The 22,422-nt window shown below is 47.3% G+C and overlaps 1 pseudogene; it reads right to left on the reverse strand.

Moving 5' to 3' along the window:
- The window catches only part of LOC120840932, an 89,389-nt pseudogene that overhangs the window by 11,836 nt on the left and 55,131 nt on the right, over positions 1 to 22,422 (reverse strand).

Raw genomic sequence — 22,422 nt, forward strand, 5'->3', positions numbered from 1 at the left:
GGAGCGTGTACTTATGCTCCATCTATAGTGTACTTTCCACAAAAAAGCGCAACTTCCGACATTAGTACATTTCACAAATAGTCTCGCCGGTAAATGTGTCACAAAAGAATGCTCGGAGAAGGTGTTTGTCAAGACGTGCCTGGAAAGCGTCTCCGAAAGGTGTTTTGGACCTTAGTGTCCTATTCTGCCCGTGCATCGGACACGGTCTCGGAGTGGCAACAAATGACGTAGCCAAAGCCAGAGTGTCGCGGTGTCGAATGTCGCGATCCTGGCGGTTGCTCGTAAAATTCCCGGCAAAATTGTGCATTCCCGCGTTAATCCACGGAAGCGTCACAGCAATATCTGCGACAGGTCACGACGAAGACGCTGGGCATCTGCGTCGCGCTCCCGCATTGTGGGATGCGTGAACTAAAGCGTTCGGAGCAAAAGTGACATCTGACCATTTTGTTCCGAACGCTTTTGTCTGTTTGTTTGTTTGTTGGTTGGTTTGCTGTTGTTTTCCGGAGCAAGGGAAAGCGCGTTCCCCGGAACGAGCTCTTATAACTGAAAGTGCTACAACGGCATATTGTTATCGCCTATTGTTTGTATCCCGAGAGCGCGTGGAGTGGATATCGAGTACGACAAAAACCCGAGTGGGTTACTAATGCTGGGGTGTAGCTCAGTGCTATCGTATACGCTTCGCATGAGAAGGACCTGCAGGATCGATTCCCGTGGGCGACGGCGGCGGCGGGCGACCTTTTTTAAGAATTTGCAACATCGCCAACTACATTATCAACTACAACGTCATTAACAACCGACATCAACTCCAGTCAAAGTCAAATTGGACGTTTGAGTGATTTATACAGAGTAAGGTTGGTCTGCCAGTAGGGGCGACACTGGTTTACACTGTAGATGAGCAATTTAGCCAGTGCAGTACAACCGCTAGCCTGGGGTCTTTAACGTGCTCACGCAGTAGTGATACACGACCGCACGCCGGTACGATGCTCATCCAGATCGAAACGGGCAAGGGTGGGGCTCGAACCCAGGATCCCTGGGTTCTGCAGCGCGAGCTTTCGCTCCACGCGCGTCGAGCTGGGTGTGCGCTTTAGCCCACTCGGCCACCGATCCCCCATCAACTCCAGTGGTGAGTGTAATGTAGTGACAAGTTTCACTGTTTTAGCTATGTTTAGCGGACTTTGTGTTTTGGTTGTCAACCTTGTTATCTGTTTGTTACCGGATCAGCAAAGTAAAACCTACCAGTCGTAACCAAGACCGCGATGTGTTCGGCTCAAGTCATTACAACTGGCGACGAGAAACTAAGCCTAAACGGCGGCGTCCGTTAGAGAACAAAGAAAAACCAACGGCGGCAGAAGCGGCCACAGCGACGGCACAGCGGCGGCAGTATGACAACCAACGGCATCGGAGAATACCAGCTCGGAACAGGGAGCGCATGGGAAGAGTATGTCGAAAGGTTGGAGATGTACTGCGTGTGTCACAAGCTGGCTAGCGAAGAACAAAAGCGCGCGGTTTTACTCAGTTGCTGCGGCGCCGAAACGTACTCGCTCATAGTTACGCTGGTAAAGCCTAGTCGTCCGACGACAGCGAACTATGCAGACATTGTGGCAGCAGTGAAGTCGCACATGCACCCGCGGCCTTCCGAGCTCTACGCAAGATTCAAGTTTTACAAACGGAATCAAGCGGCGGGGGAAAGCATCGCTGACTACGTGACAGCTCTCCGCAAGCTAGCGGGCGACTGTGAGTTCGGGGACAAACAGTTGCCGCTCGATGTCATGCTCCGTGATCGCTTTGTGTGTGGAATTCGCAGCGAGGCGATACAACAGAGGCTGCTCGCCGAACACAAGTTGACGTTCGACGCGGCGTATGACTTGGCGCTCACGGCGGAAGCCGCAGCCAGGCAGCTGAAGGACATCAACGAGGATCGAAGGACGGTCGTGGAAGGGGACGCGAGCGTGCATGCAACCGCAGAGAAGAGCTCGCCTCACGGAAAGAAAGAGAGTTGCTACCGTTGTAATGGTAAGCATCTTCCAACTTCATGCAAGTTCAAGACTTCGACATGTTATAAGTGTCAGAAGCTAGGGCACATCGCGGCAGCGTGTCGTTCGAAAAAACAGGCGGTGAAGCCAGCGACGGGAAGCAAGCGTGGAAACGCAAAACAGGTGCACGAAGTGGATGAGTTATTCTCCATCTGCGAGCTAACCGAGGCACCAAAGAAGTACATGGTCGAGGTTTCCATTGCAAATGAGCAAGTCACTATGGAAGTGGACTCTGGTGCATCCTGTTCGATAGTCAGCGAAGACACGTTCAGGAAAATTGAAGCAAGCTCAAGAAAAAGATTCCTATCGTGGAATCGAGCACCAAGCTGGTCACATGGTCCAGTGAAACGCTGCCGACCCTCGGTAAAGCGATGGTGGACGTCGTGTTCAGAGATCACGTTGCAACATTACCGTTGCTAGTGGTCGGAAGGCAAGGCAACAGTTTGTTAGGCAGGAACTGGTTTCCAGCTTTGGGGATTGGAGTGCAAGGCATCCAACAGCTGAGTAGCTCCGAAGAGGACCTAACGGAAGCTTTTCAGGAGATTTTCGGCAGCGACTTGCCAGGATTCACAGGAGCACCCCTTCACATTGAACTGAAAGACACCGCTGAGCCGAAGTTCCTCAAGTGTCGTCCAGTGCCATTTGCTCTTCGTGAAGACGTCAACAACGAGCTGGACCGCCTCCAGAAGCAAGGCATCTTGGAGCCTACCCAGTATGCCAGCTGGGCGACGCCACTGGTAGTGGTAAGAAAAAAAGACGGGTCCCTGAGACTGTGTGGGGATTATCGAAGTACGGTGAACAAGGCAGTGAAAAGCAATGTTTACCCTCTACCGACCACCACCGAAGTGTTTGCAGCAATAGGCACCAGCTGCATCTTCACAAAACTCGACCTCACGCAGGCCTACCAGCAGCTGACGCTGGACGATGAGTCTGCAGAGCTCCTCACAATCAACACCTTGAAAGGACTTTACAGAGTCCGACGACTGCCTTTCGGTGTTTCGGCAGCGCCGGGACTGTTTCAGCGTGTCGTCGACAGTCTGATCTCTGGAATCCCTGGTGTTGTGGCGTACCTGGATGATATCATCATCTCGGGAAAAACAAAACAAGAGCACAACGAGCGTGTGGAGGCTGTGTTGCGACGGTTACAAGACGCCAGACTGAGGGTCAACAAGGACAAGTGCCAGTTTGGCAAGACAAGCATAGAGTACCTTGGACACAAGATCGATGCTTCGGGGATTCACCCAAGTGCCAGCAAGGTTGCAGCAATCCACAGCGCTCCAGCTCCAACTAACAAAAAAGAACTACAAGCCTTCTTGGGCATGTTGAACTTCTACAGTCGATTCCTGGAAGGGAAGGCAGAGGTTGCAGAGATTTTGCATCGCCTGCTAGACGACGGGGGTAAGTGGACCTGGACAAGGGAACACCAGAACGCTTTTGAAAGCCTCAAGAAACTGCTGACTTCCGAATCACTTCTGGTGAAGTACGACACCAGTCGTCCTCTGGTGCTATGCTGTGACGCCTCACCAGTGGGGGTTGGAGCAGTGTTGGCACACCAAGACAACGACGGGAATGAGCTTCCTATCGCATATGCCTCACGTACTCTTGGCAAGAGCGAGCGGAATTATGCACAAATCGACCGAGAAGGTCTTGCCGTTGTCTACGGGGTTAGACACTTTCACCAGTATCTGGAATGAAGAAGTTTTACGATCATAACAGATCATAAGCCGCTACTGGGATTGTTTGGCACAGACAAGCGCATGCCTGAGGTCCTGTCACCTCGAATGCTACGGTGGACACTCCTGTTGAGTGCGTACAATTACCAGATCAAGTACCGGAAGGGTCAAGACAACTCTAACGCGGATGGTCTAAGCCGGCTGCCACTGCCTGGAGATGTTGACGAACCAGCACCACCCGGTGACATCCTGTTGCTTGAAGCCATCCAGTACCCTCCACTTCTGGCTACTGACATTGCGGGCTTGACTGGAAAGGACACCGTGCTCTCAAGGGTAAAGCAGTGGGTGCTCAGCGGATGGCCCGATGACAGTTCTGGTGGAGACTTCGCACCATTCGAAGTGAGGCAAACAGAATTGTCAGTGCATCGAGACTGTTTGTTATGGGGTAACCGTGTCGTGATCCCCAAGGCGGCAAGGAGCCAAGTCCTACAGCTCTTGCACGCAAATCATCCTGGAATGACGGCGATGAAGGCAATGGCTCGTAGCCTAATCTGGTGGCCGAAACTCGATGAAGAGATAGAGGAGTTTGTGCGCTACTGCGACAAGTGCCAAGCCAACCGTCAGAGCGACCCCAAGGCACCAGTACACTTCTGGATTAAACCAGAGCAGCCCTGGAGCAGGTTGCACGTCGACTTCGCAGGTCCAGTTAAGGGCGAGGTCTTCTTGGTGATCGTCGATGCTTATTCCAACTGGGTGGAAGTAGATATCATGCCATCGATGACCTCTACTGCCGTAATCAGGAGCCTGCGCAAGTGTTTTGCAACACATGGGTTGCCGGACGTCATTGTGTCCGATAATGGAACTGCATTCACCAGCCGAGAGATGCAAGACTTCCTCAAGCTCAATGCTGTCCGCTTTGTGTACACAGCTCCATACCACCCTGCAAGCAATGGCAGGGCAGAGCGGATGGTGAGGGAGGTGAAGGCGACACTCAGGAAGCAGTCGGAGGAAGATACCCAGTGCAGAATCTCGCGATTTCTGTTCAAACAGCACACCACCCCCCACTCAGTGACCGGCAAGACACCAGCTGAGATCATGATGGGACGGAAGTTGCGTTCGCCCCTGGACAGGCTTCATCCGGATCGGATTAGAGAACCGGAGAGACCAGACCTAAAGGTGAAGAAGTTCCAACTAGGAGATGCGGTCTACATGAGAAGTTTCATCCCTGGCCCGCGATGGAAAGCAGCAAAGGTGGTTGCCATAATGGGCCCAGTCTCGTACAAAGTGCAGCAGGAGAACGGCGAGACTCATCGACGCCACCGTGACCAGCTGCGCAAGGCTTGGCTGGACGTGAGCATCAACCCAACGAGCCGGGACAAGGCTGTTCAACTGCCACCCATCACCTGTCGTCAAGAGCCAATGGAACAAGTGCCTTCACCAAATGCAGAGGTCCATGACCAGCCGACAAGTCCTCCTCCTCGAAGATCATCAAGACTGCGTCGACCAGGCTCCAGATTGGGACCTTATGTGTATTAACTAACGAGACTGTGCACCTTACTAAGAGGGGAGGGATGTAATGTAGTGACAAGTTTCACTGTTTTAGCTATGTTTAGCGGACTTTGTGTTTTGGTTGTCAACCTAGTTATCTGTTTGTTACCGGATCAGCAAAGTAAAACCTACCAGTCGTAACCAAGACCGCGATGTGTTCGGCTCAAGTCATTACCGTGAGGCGAGCCCGTCACAGTTAACGCTGTAAAAGTACGAGTCAACTCGCGTGTCGTAGTCGTCGCGGCGTCCCACCTCCCGCCTGCCGAAGCGTCATTGCACCGTTGAGCTGGAGATCGACCTGAGCTAGTGCCCGCCAGGTACACCACCGCCGTTGTGTCACCGCCAGGATCGCGGTTGGCGGCTGTGTGACACTTCTTTGACGTCATAAAACAAAAATCGAATGACGACTTTTTTTTTTGACGCTTTAAATCATAGTTTTCTGTGGACTGACAATGCCTGGTAGATCGCTACGAGAAGCGGCCGCCAAAACGGAAAAGGTGGAGCGGCAGACAACAGATGAGAGGAGAGCCACGTGACTGGCGCCCCACTGCGGCGAAACGCCGAAACACACTCCCCAGCGAACAAGTGTGTTTTCGGTCCTCGCCGCTGCAAAAGCTGTGCGCTGACGTCCAGGTTCACCGAGAAATGGCTCTTTGATGCTCTGTGCTACCAGATCGTCGCGCTCCAAATCTACGACCGGGCACTCATGGCTCCGTCGTCGAAGTGCCAGGCTTTGTGAGTATAGAGGAGGCTATGGCTAAATACACCAGTCGGAAACGCGTTCCAGGCACCATACCAGTACTGCACGCAATCTCTGAGCTGAAGTAAATGTCTACACCAGCCCCCATTGTTACTGACAGTTTAAATGGGCGGTTCAACCGTTTGTGTACTTCCCGCGGATACCGCTTAAAAGCGAATCCCTGACGCTTGTGACCGATGACATACGAATTATTTTTTCCCCCACGCCCCCCCCCCCCCCCCCCCCCCAAATACGAGTCACAGAAAAAAATTAAAGAAAAACGAGCAGCATCCACCCCCTCCACTCGCAGCCAGAACAAGCGGCCACTTGGTCTGGAGCCGATAATATGCCGCCAATGTTGATCATAGCCACGTGCTGGGGTTGGCAAATCACAGAACACGCTCTGAGTTCCAGACACTGTTATGGTTCGGCTATAGACCCTTTCCGGAATTCAAACTGGCGACTTTGATCACTATCATCATCTGAAAAATGGCATATTTGCTATACTAATGGCGGCCTTCTGTTTACTGATGAAAGAAGAAGTTGAAGATGCTCCTAAGCAGATGATTCGATGCCTTTACATTCTAGATATTAGCGCGACGTGAAGCAGGAATTGGACGCAAGAGCTGCGTAAGCGTACATTTCTAACTCGGGCCCAGTCAATCTGTTAGTAGCACACACTCGGTTTCAAAGCCCCTTGATGTATAGAATTTTATCAAGGCGTATATGTGGGCTCGCGCTTCGCTCTGACTAGTTGCATCTTTTTCGCCATGGACAGTGAAAGAGACTTAAAAAGAACTGGACAGTGACGCGCGCATTCTGATTTACCGTTGACTTGCGAAAGTGGCGGTGCCCCATACAACACTGCAGACCACAGGTTCATTGCCGCCATTAGTACGGTAAGAGTTAAACTGCCATTTGAGTCACCAGATGGCACTGAACTCCGGACAGGGTCTATTGTCGTCATTGCCGCGACTGGACACGGGCCACCACCCAAATGCTTCTCGAGCTCTCGATTAGCACGAGCCCAGATCAAGTGCCTACGCAATGCTCGTGTCCAAGTTTTGAGCCGCATTCAAATATCGTCACTGGGCGGCACTGCGATCGCCCAGCTACGTCACCAAGTTTTGCGAAGGAGAGATTGAATGAAAATGCTCGCTTTTGTCCGTAAAATTAAACCGCAATAAAGGAGTTTCTTGGTCAGTGGGTTGCGTGCGAGTGTACTTGGGTACCGCTAGTGCCAGTAACTTGGTGTAAAGCAAAAAAAAAAAAAATGGGGCTAATATTGTTGCACCACGCCTTTAAGAAGCACCGGGCGTGGCTTGCACATGTTCTCGCTGGTTTCTTTGTCATTGGTTCTCCGGCGTTTTATAGGGTAATGCTGCTTTCTCATTGGGTGCTCAGAGGTAATAAGATGCTCAGACTCCCTCCCCCGTGCGTTTCTCATATGCGGTGCGTGATCACAACAACAAAATGTCGAGGGAAGTGATGACGGCAATACACAATGTGTCCCCCAAAATTTACGGGGTATTGTTTACCGCAAATATAAAGAACTCACCTCTCTGGACGCTCATCTTCTGCTCAAATGCAGGGCTACTGCTGTTCCGAAAAAGTTTCGGAATTGACCGTTGTCTGGGTCTAAAGTTATAAATTATTTTGTTAAATTTTGTAATAGGAAAATGGCGACCGATGGAGCTCTCGAATACTTGGAGCCGAATGCCGCCAGCTATCGAAAACTTCCGAAAAGGGAACCTAATTTCCCTCTGAAACTTTTAAAAAAGCACTTATAACTCTCGATTGAGATGACAATTAGTTTTGAAATTTTCGCATCCGGTTCGGATCTTTAGGTATTGATTTGGGCAGGGAATGAGGGTTCGGCGATGTGTAGTTTATTTTTGCGCTAAAAAAAAAATCCTGTAAATTTTTTTGGGGGACACTCTGTGTATAAAGGCCCGTTCACACTCTTGCGACCGAGTACGACGAGATCTCTTACAACTTCTTAAATGGTTCTAGAATGAGGGAACACACTGACATTGTGGCGCCATCTATGCGGTGACCCTAGAACTGCATTTCACAAAACGCGAAGGTTTTGCGGGATTTCCGAGGTCAAATGTGCGTAATACCCATAGAAAGGCTCGTTTATAACATTGACAAAAGTTTTTCGAGCCAAAAAAGAAAGGATATTGCGCGAGAAATAAAAAAAATATATGCCGGACCGCCGAGTTTACACTGCTTGCCAGTAGATGGCGCCAGTGTGTTCTCTGGTTTAAGAAGTTTTAAGGAACCCAGGTTTAAGAGGTCGCAAGCAGTCGCAAGAGTGTGAACGAGCCATAAGGTCAAAGCGAATCGGTGTTTACAACTTTACTCTTGCGTGAGCATAGACTTTACTAGAACAAATTTGTAGTGAAGATTTGTGTTAAATAGTTTGTCAGCGAAAACACAACATCTACGGCGTGACTAGTTGACCAGATCCTGCATACGCCGCCCGTATGGTAAATAATTTATATACTTCCAATTATACACTGGAGTGCTCCTGGGGCTACGCAGTTTTGATATATATTGTAAAGAAGAAACGAACAAGTACTGCGACAGATTGTGTTAAAATGTACTTATCGTTTACTCCGAAAGTATCTTGGATTTATAATATTTTACTCGAACAACGTTGCACTCTATGTAATTGAATTTTTCTCGAACTGTAGAGCCTCTCAGGTATTTCGTATTTGAGTGCATTTGTTTTTAGACGAATGGGTTGTCCACATTGGAACCAAGCACTTTAAAACGAGCGGGAAATATCGATGCCTGCGCGTTCACCCAATGTGATTTTACACACCTCTTTAAAAGGAACGTGTTGGCATGAAAGGGTTCGTATAGTTATTGACATCTTTATGATCTCCTCTTTTAGGGGAACACCAGGGGTACGTTCTTTTCTTTAGATGTCACACTTCCACATTGTAAATATTATTGATAACAAACTAATTTCTTCCTTACCCAATATTAGCCTATGAATAAATAAGTGGAGCTTACTTACTCTGGTAGAGATCTTCGTGGCATAAAGAGTTTCTTGTTGTACGAAGCCCGTCTTTAAGCAGTTGGAGCTGGCGTCTTTCTTCGTCTTGGCAGCCGTCCATCTTTAGACCATTTACGCAAGTAGATATTGCGTCCGCATTCCTGGGAACAAGATTTTGAGAAGAGTTACTGAGAGCAGTGTTGTGCCCGTTACCGGAAAAAAGTAACGAAATAGCGTTACTCGTTAGTTTGGTAAAAAGTAACGCGTTATCGAGCTACGTTACTCTTTTACAAACGTAACGATATACCGATACCGTTACTTTTCAAAAATAACGAACGTTACTTTTACGTTACTTTAACGTTACTTTTCTGTTCGAGTACATATGTTTGGCAGAGATGTATGATAAGCCTCCTTAACAAGCTTGGATAAAGATAAAAATTTACACAGCGGTTTCATAGTGTTTTGACGCGCGAAGCAGCTTAATTTTCAGCATGCAGATTAGGCATTAAAACTGTAAATTACCTGATTCTGTCTCCTTTAGTTGATACATTTTATTCAGACCTGCTGGCCATGGCGACGGACTTTCGTTATTCATGCCCATCTCACGCGCAGAATGAGTCGGAGATGTTAGTCAATCGGCTTTTATAAACTACAGCATGCGAACGAGGACTGCTGGAACACAACCAGCCAACCATCACCCCTCATCTGTACGCCGGTTTTAGTAACAGTCCGGTTCATACTATTACCAGAGACTGATTTACTTCACTATCTAGAACAGGACACCGGTTACCAGCACACTGGCTATAATCACTTGCTGCCTCTTACCAGGCAGTAGCTCTTAATTTTCCTGTGAAAAAAACAAAAAAACAAACAGGTTTCGTGTTTGTAAATTTTCTTTCCAGGTTTAAAACTTTTTTTTTAAATTTTTTTATCATGACCTTAGGGAATTAAAGACTAATCAAGCGAAAGATTCTTCTGTGTACAAAAGTGGGTCAGGAACTTTCAGGCAGCGAGGGGGAGAGCGAGGGTAAAAATATTCCACAAGAAATGTTTTTTTTTTTTTTTAACTCGTGGCGAAGCAAATCGCTTGGCCACGAGTTGTCCACTGTTGTAAACGGATGTCTTTCCACGCTTTCCCCCCCCCCCCCCCCCCCTCCCGCTGTCCACTTCTGCTGCAGAAAGCAGGAGGGGGGGGGGGAGAGGAGGGAGGGGAGGAGACTGTAACGCCTTGTGGGTGGTGACACTATGAAAAAAAAAAAAGGATGAATGGAATTAGCTGGTAGCCGAAGGTTTTTCTCGCCTTCGAGAAGTGAGTTTTTTTTTTTTAACTTTACTGTGAGGGATGCTGGTTCTGTGCAGCGATAAGCTGGTGCAGGATTTTGAGATAAGCTCGTGCAGGAATTCACCAGTTTTGGTCAAAAGTAACGAGTAACGAGTAACGAAATTTGACAGCCGATACCGTAAAAAAGTAACGGAAATACTTTACTCGTTAGTCATTCAGAATACTAACGAGTACGTTACTGCGTTAGCGAAAAATGTAACGCGTTACCAGTAACGTCGTTACTAGTAACGCGTTACCTCCAACACTGACTGAGAGCGATGGAACAGTTGTTAGCCCATCTGAATCTTCGGGCCTGAGGACCGAAACAGGAATAAGGATTATAAAAAAAAAAAAAAAAACGTTTGGAGCGACAGCTTTTTGTGGCAACCCTCCATGGGCCTTTCTTGCTCTTATTGATGTGAACGCAAGTGGTTGCAATATAATGTGACACTAGTTTTGCCACTAAACTTTAAGTACTCATGTCTCAGGAGACCTGGTGTCACACGACGTTAGGTCTTGTGACATCAGTTTCCACGCTAAACAAGAGAAATTACGTTAGAGCTTCAGCGTCGTGTCACGTGGCGTCACCTGACGTCAGTTTCACTGCTAAATTTAGCATAGAAATTCACATCACGTGACCCGAGGTGTCGTGACGTAGTCACATAACCTTACGTCACAGGACGTAAGGTTACGTGACGTGATGCAACTTCATCATTTCGTGTGACATCATGCGCTACGCAAGGTTACAATGTCACGTGATTACCCAAATGCAAGACCTGAGAAATTACGATTAAATTTAGAAGAAAAAATGAAAGACGTTTACAATTCTCTGTAATGCCAAATTAGAGCGCAGCTCTTGAAGAGGAGGAGGGGACGGTGTTCTCCCTCCCCTCCGTACTCTCCCCTTCTCCTCTCCTGCTCCCTTCCAGTTAGCGGAAAATTTGGAGCGAAAATTTCCCGCTAAATAGAGCGGAAAAAATTCACCGCTAAATTTAACAAGGAAATGATTCCGATAAATGTAGCGGGAAAATATTTCCGCTTCATTTAGCGGGGAATTTTTTCTGCTAAACTTAACGGGGAGCTTGTTCCGCTAGTATTCCTAGGAAAATTTTCCGCTGAACTTAGCGGGAAAAGTTTTCAGCTAAATTTAGCTAAAAAATGTATCCGCTAAATTTAGCGGGGAAATTTTTCCGCTATATTTAGCGGCGATACTTTCCGCTAAATTTAGGCGCCGTGTGACGTCCCTCGTGACCCTCGTGACGTTACACGTGACATCACGTGTGACGTCGTTATGGGAAACGTCTCATAATGCAACTCGCAGTTACACCGACGGCGACGCTGCTCCAGCCGGAAACGGGCGCCTAAGAGCTGCGCTTTAAAAGTTCCCCCACTAAATTACAATAGCTAGGGCTGCTCGATAAAAAAAAGACCCACCAACTGTACTTGCAGCTTCATTGTGTTTGACGTCATGTCTAAGCCAGGTGATTCTTTATTGAAAGTAATGCATCAGTGCTTTACAATTACTTATTTGTCAAGTTGCTTAAGAAGATTTCACTGTCTGCGTTCGAAACGAAGAATCTTCTATGGTAGGAGAACCCCGGGTAGGATCATGTGCATGTACGGTACACTCAGAACACGTAATGAATTTACTCGTGGCCGATTACATTATGGATGATTTTGTAATCACTAAATTACATTTATTAAGAAGTTACCACAAGAGTAATGTTACTACTTTTGGAAGTTCTACAATTGCTCGTAACTGTTATTATTTTCCTCCCCCTTCCTAGTGTCGCCCTCTGTTTGTACTAGTTTCCTTCCAGAAAATCTTAGACCCAAATGTCTTGCTGGAGGGTGGCTTACCAAAATCTGGGGTTAAAGAAGTGGACACTTAGGTTATAAATCGGTGATTATAATTCAGTGATAGACTGTACGAAAGTCCCGTCTTAATATGGTAGAAAACACTTTTTTCTTTTCTTTTTTTTTTAAATCCGATGAAATAGGAAAAGGAACGGTTGCTTTTTCAAGTAGTGACCAATTTCTTCTTTGTTCAAATAGTGAAGTAACTTAATTGAATACTTGTCAACTAGTGGTAATTGTAATTGTAGTCGTTTACCTTTTTTCTGTTAACTTGTACAACACTGGGTAGGAGTAAGGTACACTCACGTGCAGTCCTCTTTGAGAGATTCCACTGTGACGCCACTAATCTGGAACTTCACTTTTGGCGATCTTGCCCCATCAGCAGGGAAACAAGAAGTTAATAGAGCACTTCCACACGTCTGAACATCGCAGGCACCTTGAAATAAAGAAAAGATTAAATGCGATATTTTTACTTACAATTTACGTTCATGTGATAGAAAAAAACAAATATTTAAAAATTATGATTATTTTAGACACCGCCTTGTATTTTAGTACGTGTTAATTCGTTTTTACCCCCTCGTGTTCAGCTGAGAACAAACACAAGCTGTGTTCGTGAATTTTTATCTACTAAATTGTTTTTCCGCTTGGAAACTATTTTTTTTACTCTTTATAAATCTAGAGGTTTCTTCACATATTTGCGTTTAAGTGTCATCGAGTGCGTAGCGTCCGCACGTAACCATATACGAAGCGAAACAATAAGCAAGAAGCCGGTACGCTGGCGTCATGTAGTCTGTAGCCTTTGAACACAGTCACGTAGGGGACGTGACGCTCGTGTCGAGCATTACGTCAGTACAACCTAGAGGACAACTCTTGGGCCTTTCCTGCCCAGCTTTTTCACAGGTGGATCCACGCAGTGCCATCTACCTTGAGTCAACATCGCCGCCAGCGGGTCTTGCGGCGCCTCGCAACAAGAGCGACGCACGCGGCATCGCCAAAACAGACGTTGTCTGCACCTTTGCAACGGCTGAAGTCAAACTAAGTGTTTGCTGTTTAAGGAGGCTCGGGGAGCCACTAACAATCATGTCACGCCCAGGCCTTGTCTTCTAGGTAGTGTCGATTACTTCCGCTGTAAGCGGCCGTTCTGTTTTATGTAGGATCACAGCAACGGCTATCGATCGGCACGAGGTCCAAACCTTGAGACCATAGAGTTATTATAATGTACGCTAGAGGTTCAACTGGCGCTAGTGTTTATGCGACTTCCGTGACGCAAATTGAAGCAGACAGCAACCAGTCTACTTCTGCGGTGCCCCTGTGCATTCCTATGGGAAAACGCGCCAGCATTTTGTCTCTTCGCCGGAAAATAACACGGAACACTTTGATTATTTGGGTCATACCGAATAGCATGTACCTTGATTAACACTGTAAAAGTGTAATTGCTTTAGTTAGCGTATTTTTCTTCATCAGTGAACGATGTTTAACTTCGCTACATTTCAGTCCCAAACGTGTGTTCCGCAGCAGGTGTGTAAAAACAAGCGAAGATTCAAAGTAAAATTACAATCAAAACGAATATAGAATGTGTACAAGGCTCGCCAGCATTCCGGTGACGCTTGTATATTGATAATATGACAGTCCAGTCACTATATGAAAATGATCCCGTCGTGCATGAGCGGATAAAACCTTCAAAACGTAGAGAATAAAGTCCGTGGGCTATGAAAGATGTCTTTTCGCACTGTTTTCTCTGCCGGGCAGCTTTTATTGGGCACTTGTTCTCAAAGATATCGAGCGCGCGGGTGATATTTCACGTAGAACCAGCAGCTTCGCTCAGGGCCTGCAGGAAAGCGGTATTTACTTATTTAAAATCGGAATAGATTGTGTGGTCTTCAATTTATTTTGATCGTAGATGCACTGCGAGTTACTGATCCAGTGTTATAGTTCTTGCCGCCGCTCTTGATTTTCCAGATGTCCTCCGTTCGTTTGGCATGTATATCCCCCATGCTGGAAATCGCCGACGCCGCGTTCGCGCTAACAATGTCCGACATTGCACATAAATACACGTACGAAGCCGTTTTAGCAGCGTTTTTAATGCGATGAATTCGAAAGAAAAACGCCATAACTGACTAATTCTTCCGTCGGCCTGACTGAGAAATGTTCCAAGCTACCTAGTACGTACGAATTAATTGGGGTATTGGCTCTTATGATCGAGCGCAGAGAGAAAATGCACTCACTTTTTCCCATAGAAATGCATTACCGGAAGTCAATTTTCGACTGGTTGCTGTCTGCTTCGATTTGCGTCAGCACACTAGCGCCATTTGAACCCCTAGCGTACATTATAATAACTCTATGCTTGAGACAATGCTGCTCCTGCCACGTAGCTCGCGCAACGAAAGCAGCCACCACAAGGTCGAACTCGCGGTTCCCGCTTTTGTGCACGGTTTTGCGGACCAAAGAAAGGCGAAAAACGGACAACAAAATGCTGTCCGTTTTTCGGGCAGATTTTTTTAAGTGGTTGCTTAATGGGCAACCGCTCAAGGACGCGTAACAAAGGTCACGAAACGCTGGTGGCTGAAGTGCTCGTGACTGAAGCGCTCCAGCCACCATGGTGGCTGGAGCGCTTGCGTCTCAAGCAACGGTGAATGAAACGTGTGTGGTTGAAGCGCCCTTCGCTCAAGTGCCGGTTGTGTAAGTTCCAGTCACGTAAGCTCGTAAGCGACCGGCACTTCAGCCGAGGCACTTCAGCCCTCGGCTGAAGTGCCGGTCGCGTAAGCTCCAGTCACGTAAGCTCGTAAGCGACCGGCACTTCAGCCGAGGCACTTCAGCCCTCGGCTGAAGTGCCGGTCGCGTAAGCTCCAGTCACGTAAGCTCGTAAGCGCCGGCCGCGTAAGCGCCGGTTGCGTGTGCTCCGTTCGCGTAAGCGCCGTTAGCGTAAGCTCGCAAGAGCTGGTAGCTGAAGCTGACATGACCTGACGACTTTGGCGTCATCCTCGACGTTGTCCTTGAGGCCATCCTAATATTCGTTCTAGACGTCGTTCTTGACGTCGTCTAGGACGTCTTCCAGATGCCATTCTAGATGTCGTCCTAGGCGTCGCCATTCACGTCGTACTATATTTGTTTAATTATTTTTGCTTTACTCTCAGGGCCCTAAGACATTACAGAGGGGGAGAGCAAAGTTTGGATAAAACAATGTAGAGTTATTTACATTCATCAGAAAAATGATTGGTTAGAGCAGACCGAGAAACTGCAGTGTCTGTGTTTGACGCAATTGGACCGGGAAGGTGGTTCCAGTCGAGGAATGTGAGAGGAAGGAAAGACGGTTGGAATGTAGATCTGATAGCGATAGGTACCTTAAAGGAGCTGTGCAACAATTGTAACGTGGCAAGAATTGGCATCTTCTACTTTTGACATTGTTTATCTTGCAACAAAGGACAGAAAATACACCTCCTTCCTTCGAAGCGTTGTTATACCGCCGCGTAATCGCGAGGCAAAAATTGAAAGATTTTCCGACCTGCAGCCGCGAGCGGCGGCCATGAGAACCACGCGGCATGACGTTGATGGGGGTCTTGTAGAAAGATAGCAACTTGTGCGAATACCTGCTCGATAAAAGGTAACTTTTCTAGAAATCTTGTCGTTCCAACATAAATATAAATGCGCCAAAACCTTGGTATCATCGACAAAACTTTTATTACACGGAGTTTTAGTGGCGCCATCTATCCTGGGTCCACAAAACGGTCAGATCTATCTGCTACCGCGAACAGCCACCAGAGGTCGGAGGGGGACGGGGGCAGAGCCGGACGAAGATGCCCGGACCCGGATGAGACTTTCCTCCTTTCACCACATTGTTCGCGCTGCGCCAGCACGTGGTCACACGGTCGCGAGCGGACGAGTTCTCGCTGCTTACTGAGGGCTCTAGAGAGAGAGCTTCACCGGAACCCCGCGCGACCCCCATTGACGTCACAGCGCACGTGACTCAGAAGATGGTGAAGGAATTGAGAGGTGCCGAAAACCTCAATCTTTGTTCATTTTTAAAATAAAAACTAGGACATGCGGGCAAAAGCAGTTTTTTGTTCTTTACTTCAGAAAGGTCGAGACACCAACTCCCAAATTACGTATTTAAGCAAAGCACTGAAATTGCTCCACAGCTCTTTTGACTTTCTGCAGATGATCATGACTAACAGAAGGAGAAAGGGATGAGTGATTATTTTGTCGCGAAGCACAGGATTATAAAAATACATTATGTGTATTAAAGAGAGGCTTGAAAGCTCACGTCGCAGGAAGAGGGGCAGGACTGACAAAGTTAATTTCATAGAAGTGACGCCAGATGAAGAATGAGAATTAGAAAGAATAAAACTAGCGGATCTATTTTGAATGCCTTCCAACGCGGTGATGAGAGTGGCTTGTCCGGGATCCCAGACAGAGACTGCATATTCTAACACCGGTCGAAATGGAGTTTTATTATCATCTAGCTTGAGAGAAACAGGTGCTAATGAAAAGTTACGCCTGAGGCATCATAACATACGGTTGACATTAGAAGTGTACTGAACATGTGTTTTCCATGAGAGGTTAGACGTTATTTGTACACCTAAATATTTGTAAGAAGTTACCGTATCCAGCTGAGCCTGATTGAAAAAGGTCGTTTTTAGTTTCATGTGACTGTCAAGATACATGCATGGTCTTACGTTTGTTAGTATTAAGACTCATAGTCCATAGGTCACGCCACTGGTAGATAGCAATAATGTCAGACTGAAGCATGATGCTATCATGATCCTTAACTATCTCACGGTAAATCACACAGTCATCAGCAAATAAGCAAATAAGCGAGGAAACATCAAGAGGTGGGTTGATAATATCAATTAAAAAAAATCAAAGGTCCTAAAACAGATCCTTCGGGAATCCCAGAGGCTACAGACGAAATGGAAGAGTTACTATTACTGACTGTAAGTTACAAATTGTGACCGCTATGATAGAAAGATTGAATCCATGCAAGAAAGTTGACATCCATGTTAAGCTTGGACAGTTTCAGAAGTTGTTTTCAATACTTTATCGAACGCTTTGGAGAAATCTATAAAAATGCAGTCTGCCTGGGATCCTCGGTCCTGGATGCAGTGAAGCTCATTAATTAATTTTATAAGCTGTGTCAAGCATGAAAATGTTTTTTTCGAAATCCATGTTGGGATGGGTAGAAGAAGTTGTTAAATTCTAAGAAATTGACAAGGGGGGAAAATGATACACGCTCAAGGAGTTTTCAAGGAACACTGGTTATAGAGATTGGGCGATAGTCTAGCAGGGAGTGTCTGTCACCAGTCTTGTAAATGGGAACCAGCTTCCCCACCTTTTAATCTAAAGGAAGAACATTATCTGTAATTGACTGATGAAGAAGATTAGTAAAAATATTAGAATAGTAATGTTTTGTATTTTTCAAAAACTTCGAATTAACACCATCTACTCCCGCTGAAGACGACAATCTTAATGTTCCTATGACATGGTCGACACCAGCAAAATTAAGCAAGATAGGATTCATCGGCCAATAATCTGAAATATCTAAAATAGGAAACCGCGTGCTTCTTCCACTAGAAAATGATTCTATAAAAACTCTGCTCAATGCAATCGCACACTCTTCAATGGGCATAGAATCAACACTTTCGTTGTTTCAATTAACAGAAAAATTAGTTTTTTTGGTCATGATGTTCCAGAAGTTTTTAGGGTTCTAAATTAACATACCGGGTAAGGAGCGCGTGAAGAGCACCAGCTTGGTTTTATTAATTGTCTCTTTATATGTCTCAGGAGCAGTGCGGCATTTGGACCAGCGCCGTTCACATCTGGTAAATTTGGCTGCTCGAAATAAACGCTTCTTTTTATTTGAGGGTCGTTTGAGGGCTCTGTTAAACCACGGGGGCTAGGAATTTTCGAGTTCAGTCCTAAGGGAAATATGTGGGTCAGTAAGTGATTGTACTTCATTACTAAAAATTTGCCGATTCTCTTCCACTGAACGGTTTGGGAATCCTTTTAGAAATATATCAATAAACGTTGTTAGATCCATGTTAATTTTGACGAAGTAAGCTTTCGCATAATCTCAAATTCGTTTTACGTGACTTGATGATTTAGGAGGAGAAGTTTTAACATAGAGTGCAATATGTAATGATCACTAATCCCTGGAAGACAGGATATGGGGGAAACTAGGTCAAAGTGATTTGACAGAAGCAGATCCAATATGTTTGGATATCGGGGTCACTCTCGTTGGTTGAGTAACCAAGTGAGTGAGATTAAAATCTAAACAAAGCTTGACGAAGTCATTGCATTCCGATGATGATGCAGTTGTTGATAGATTGCACTCTGTCCATATGACAGGACGTCGTTCTGAAGGTCGTCCTAGACAACGTCTACGACGTCGTTCTCGAGGACGTCTTAAACGTCGTCCTCGAGGTCGTCCTAGAGGTCATTCTAGACGTCGCCCAAGACATCGTACCGTTGCCTTTCCTAATTGTTTTTACTCACGATGTTCCTGTCAAGGTTCCGCAGTTCATCGCATTTAATCTAAGGAACAGAGGCCAGATTTACGACCACCTTCTTAAGTTACGACGAGGACGGACAACGTCTTACCGTCCTTGTCTTTTATGTTCTTTTCTTATTTATAATTTAGCTAAAAAGTTCGTAAGTTAAGAACATCGTAAGAACAGGAGAAAATGGTATTCTCGAACGCGTTCTTAAGCGGGACGAGGAAAGCGACGTTCTCTTACGGAAAAACTAGAACTTCCGGTGTACAGCAAGCTCCCGACCCCTGCGAAAGCTTGCGGTTTCAATAACAACGGCTTTTTTGGATGCTTGTGGATCCAGCGCTCATATTTGTCGTGGTCGGTTCTTTTACTTGCATACAATCATTTTAATTTTTTTAACTATCTGTTTAAGTATGGGGATTTAAATCGCACTCGAATGTTACACTTTTATTGCAGAATTGTTCAATCGCGCTCATGCCTAGATAAGCTCGCCAGACAGAGGTGCTAGCGGAACTAAGCAATTCCGGGGGTATGCGGCCATAAAAACTTTGTTACGTTTTCCTTATCCCGTAAGCCTAAACTTGCAGTGTAACGTTAGTCCAGTTGATAAGACTCGGAACAGGTTCCCAAAACCGCCGGCATTACCGTTCATACCTGGCACTTTCGTATTTACCGGTTCCTTACCTTTCTCCTCTGGAAAGGCTTATCTCGTTTCCCTTGGTGTGCCTAGATTTAAGAGAGGGCGCAGATTAAACCACGGACAGCGTTTGCAATCTAGTGGAGTGCACCTCCCGCGCAAATGGATTGGTCGTGCGCATGCGTAAATTAGAGCGTAGTGAGGAACATAATGGGAGGAAAGGCCGCGCCAAGCTCGGGGATTCGTGCAGACGTTCGACACCTCGCGCTTCCCCTTGGCAGCTTGCATTCAAAGCGTGGCGGCGGCACGTGACCTCGACCAAAGCGATTGGAGACACTCTGGAATCTGGGCGCACTGGTTGCCCCGGGTGACACTTGTGTAGGCTCCGACGCGACACAAATAAATGACATTTGTTTGGCAGGGAAGCCCCTGAGTTCGCGCGTTGAGTGCCGATCACAGCAGTGCTCGCGTGACCTTCGCTTCTTTCGAAATACGTACCAGAAAAAATTTGTCCCCGAGAATATCGCATTAAAAGAACGCGCTTGCACGTTGAGCAGCGTACGAGGAAGGCACCCTACGTAAGACAAAGCGTAGCCAACCGCTTGCCTCGGCTTTTCAGTTCGGCTCGACGTTTCGGATGCGTTGGGACCACGAGCTTTTAAGCGTTGCATTTTACGCATCTCAGGACAACCCAGTTCTGGCGTTTTTATTTCATTTTATTTTGCAAGGCTGCAAAGGGGGTTTGATGGTTGAGTGCGTTTTCCACCGCAGCTCGGAGCGCGTGCAGCGAAAGCTCGTGCTGCAGGACCCGCACTGCCTGCTTCCGTCTGGATAGTCTGAATGAGGACCAGTCAAGCTTCTTGGACAGCTTTTTTCCTCAGCCCCCACCATGCTTATACATGGTAAATAAAGCTATTATTATTATTATTAGCTGCATACCAGCGTGTATTCGTCTAATCACTACATCGTCATTAACGTCGAATAACACTCTGTGCGAGTGCTGCTGTGCCGACTAAATTCCTCATCCACTGCAGAGCTGATAAAAGAAACGCCAACCGTGGCGGACTGACCTCCCGATTTGTGGTGCATCAAAGCATCCAATGTCAAATGACCCTCGTTAAATGCACCGCGGCAAACGCCCCGCACTTTTTAGAGCGCAGCTCTTAGGGCCCCGTTCCCGGCTTGAGCGGCGTCGGCGTCGCCGTCGCCGTCGGTGTCGCCGTCGCCGTCGGCGTCGCCGTCGGCGTAACCAAGGTCATCCCAAGGTCACGTGGCCCCCAAGGTCATCCCAAGGTCACGTGACCCCCAAGGTCACCCCTAGGTCACGTGACACCCAGTCACGTGACCCCCCTGAAGTCACGTGACCCCCCGAGGTCACGTGACCCCCCCCCCCCCCGAAGTCACGTGACACCCCCATGTCACGTGACCACCCCCAGGGTCACGTGGCCCCCGCCGAGGTCACGTGACCTCCCCGATGAGGTCATCGATGACGTCACCGCCATCCGCACCGTCATCGTCATCATCACTGATGACGTCATCAGTGACGTCACTGATGACGTCATCAGTGATGATGACGATGATGATGCAGATGCCGGTGACGTCATTGATGACGTCATCAGTGATGATGACGATGACGATGCGGATGCCGGTGAGGTCATCAGTGACGTCACTGATGACGTCATTAGTGATGATGACGATGACGTCACCGACATCCGCATCGTCATCATCGCTGATGACGTCATCGGAGTCCGCATCGTCATCGTCACTCATAACGTCATCAGTGACGTCACTGATGACATCATCGGCATGGTCACGTGACTCCCCAAGGTCACGTGACCCCCCCCAGGTCACTTCACCCCCCCGTACCCTTCCCTCCTCCTCCTCAAGAGCTGCGCTCTAATTCGTTGTTACAGGGAGTTGTAAACGGCTTTCACTTTTTTGCCCCACTTTCAAAGCCGCAGTTTCAGAACCCGTTACACGAACCCCTCGCTTTAGGAGGCCGGGTTCACACACCGCGACGGCGGATCATTCTGCTTTTAACTAAGAGACAGTAAGCGTGCACGCTAGCCTGCGTGACTAACCGTCGAATTCACAAGCCGCACTCCAATTGAGGGTCCCCACCACTTCCTCAAAGAAGGCGCATGGGCCAGTGCCGGCCTTTGCGCCTTCCTCGAGGAAGTGGAGGAGATCCTCAATAGAAGTGGGGTTTGTGAATTCGGCGAGTAATCATGCCGCACCCGACACTTAAGTGAGGAATAACTGGGTAAAGCTTTCCGTTCTTCCGGCCTGCGCTCGACAGATTCACGTCCTTCGACGTTAAAAGTGAGAAAAGAAAAGAAAAATACGCACACAAACACACACACAGAAAACATCACTCGCAAACAGTCACTAGTCACTCGGAAAACATTTGAAGTTCCAGCCTTTATGAATAAGCATTGAACCAAAGCTGTGGTCGGCTCTGAGGCAGGCGCGGATTCCCATTCCCGCCGAAATGGGTTCTGTAGAAACGGTTAATCCCGAGCTCATGGCGTCACTTATCGCAGTACAAACACCAGCTAAATTCTTCTTACGCCCCTCTAAAACTATTTTTATCCTCTAAGGTATATAAAGTGTATTATTCTGCGTCCGAGCATCCCTCCGTGACAGCGGGGAACATCGCTGGTGATGCGAGTTATGCAATGGACAACTTGCGCGCCATTCAAAGTTTTTCGGCGCTTCGTCTTATTTTGTTGTTCCTTTCACTTATATTACTCTTTGTACATCCTAAAAATATTAATCAGGTTAAGACATAAAAAATCCCGGTTGATGCGCGGTGAGGACGGGGCTTCTCGCATGCGGGGAATACGGAAAGGGGCAATTTAAAGGGATTGCCCGGTCGAAACCGGAAGTACTGAAACGTCGGGGAGCCTTCATATAGACAAACGTAATTTTATTTTTATATATGATCTCCGGTTATTAATTAAACCTTTCATGAGCGTGTGTACGAAACTGCAACCCGGATTGCGCCAGTGTCAATGGCTGTCATCCGTAGCTGCTGCGTGACGTCACAAAACGCAAAAGGTTTGTCGGATGGTCGGGATAACAAGCGTTGGTCGATGGATGTCTTATATTTTATTTCA

This window comes from Ixodes scapularis, unplaced genomic scaffold (assembly GCF_016920785.2).
Source record: "Ixodes scapularis isolate PalLabHiFi unplaced genomic scaffold, ASM1692078v2 PGA_scaffold10__122_contigs__length_95168666, whole genome shotgun sequence".
Taxonomy (NCBI): domain Eukaryota; kingdom Metazoa; phylum Arthropoda; class Arachnida; order Ixodida; family Ixodidae; genus Ixodes; species Ixodes scapularis.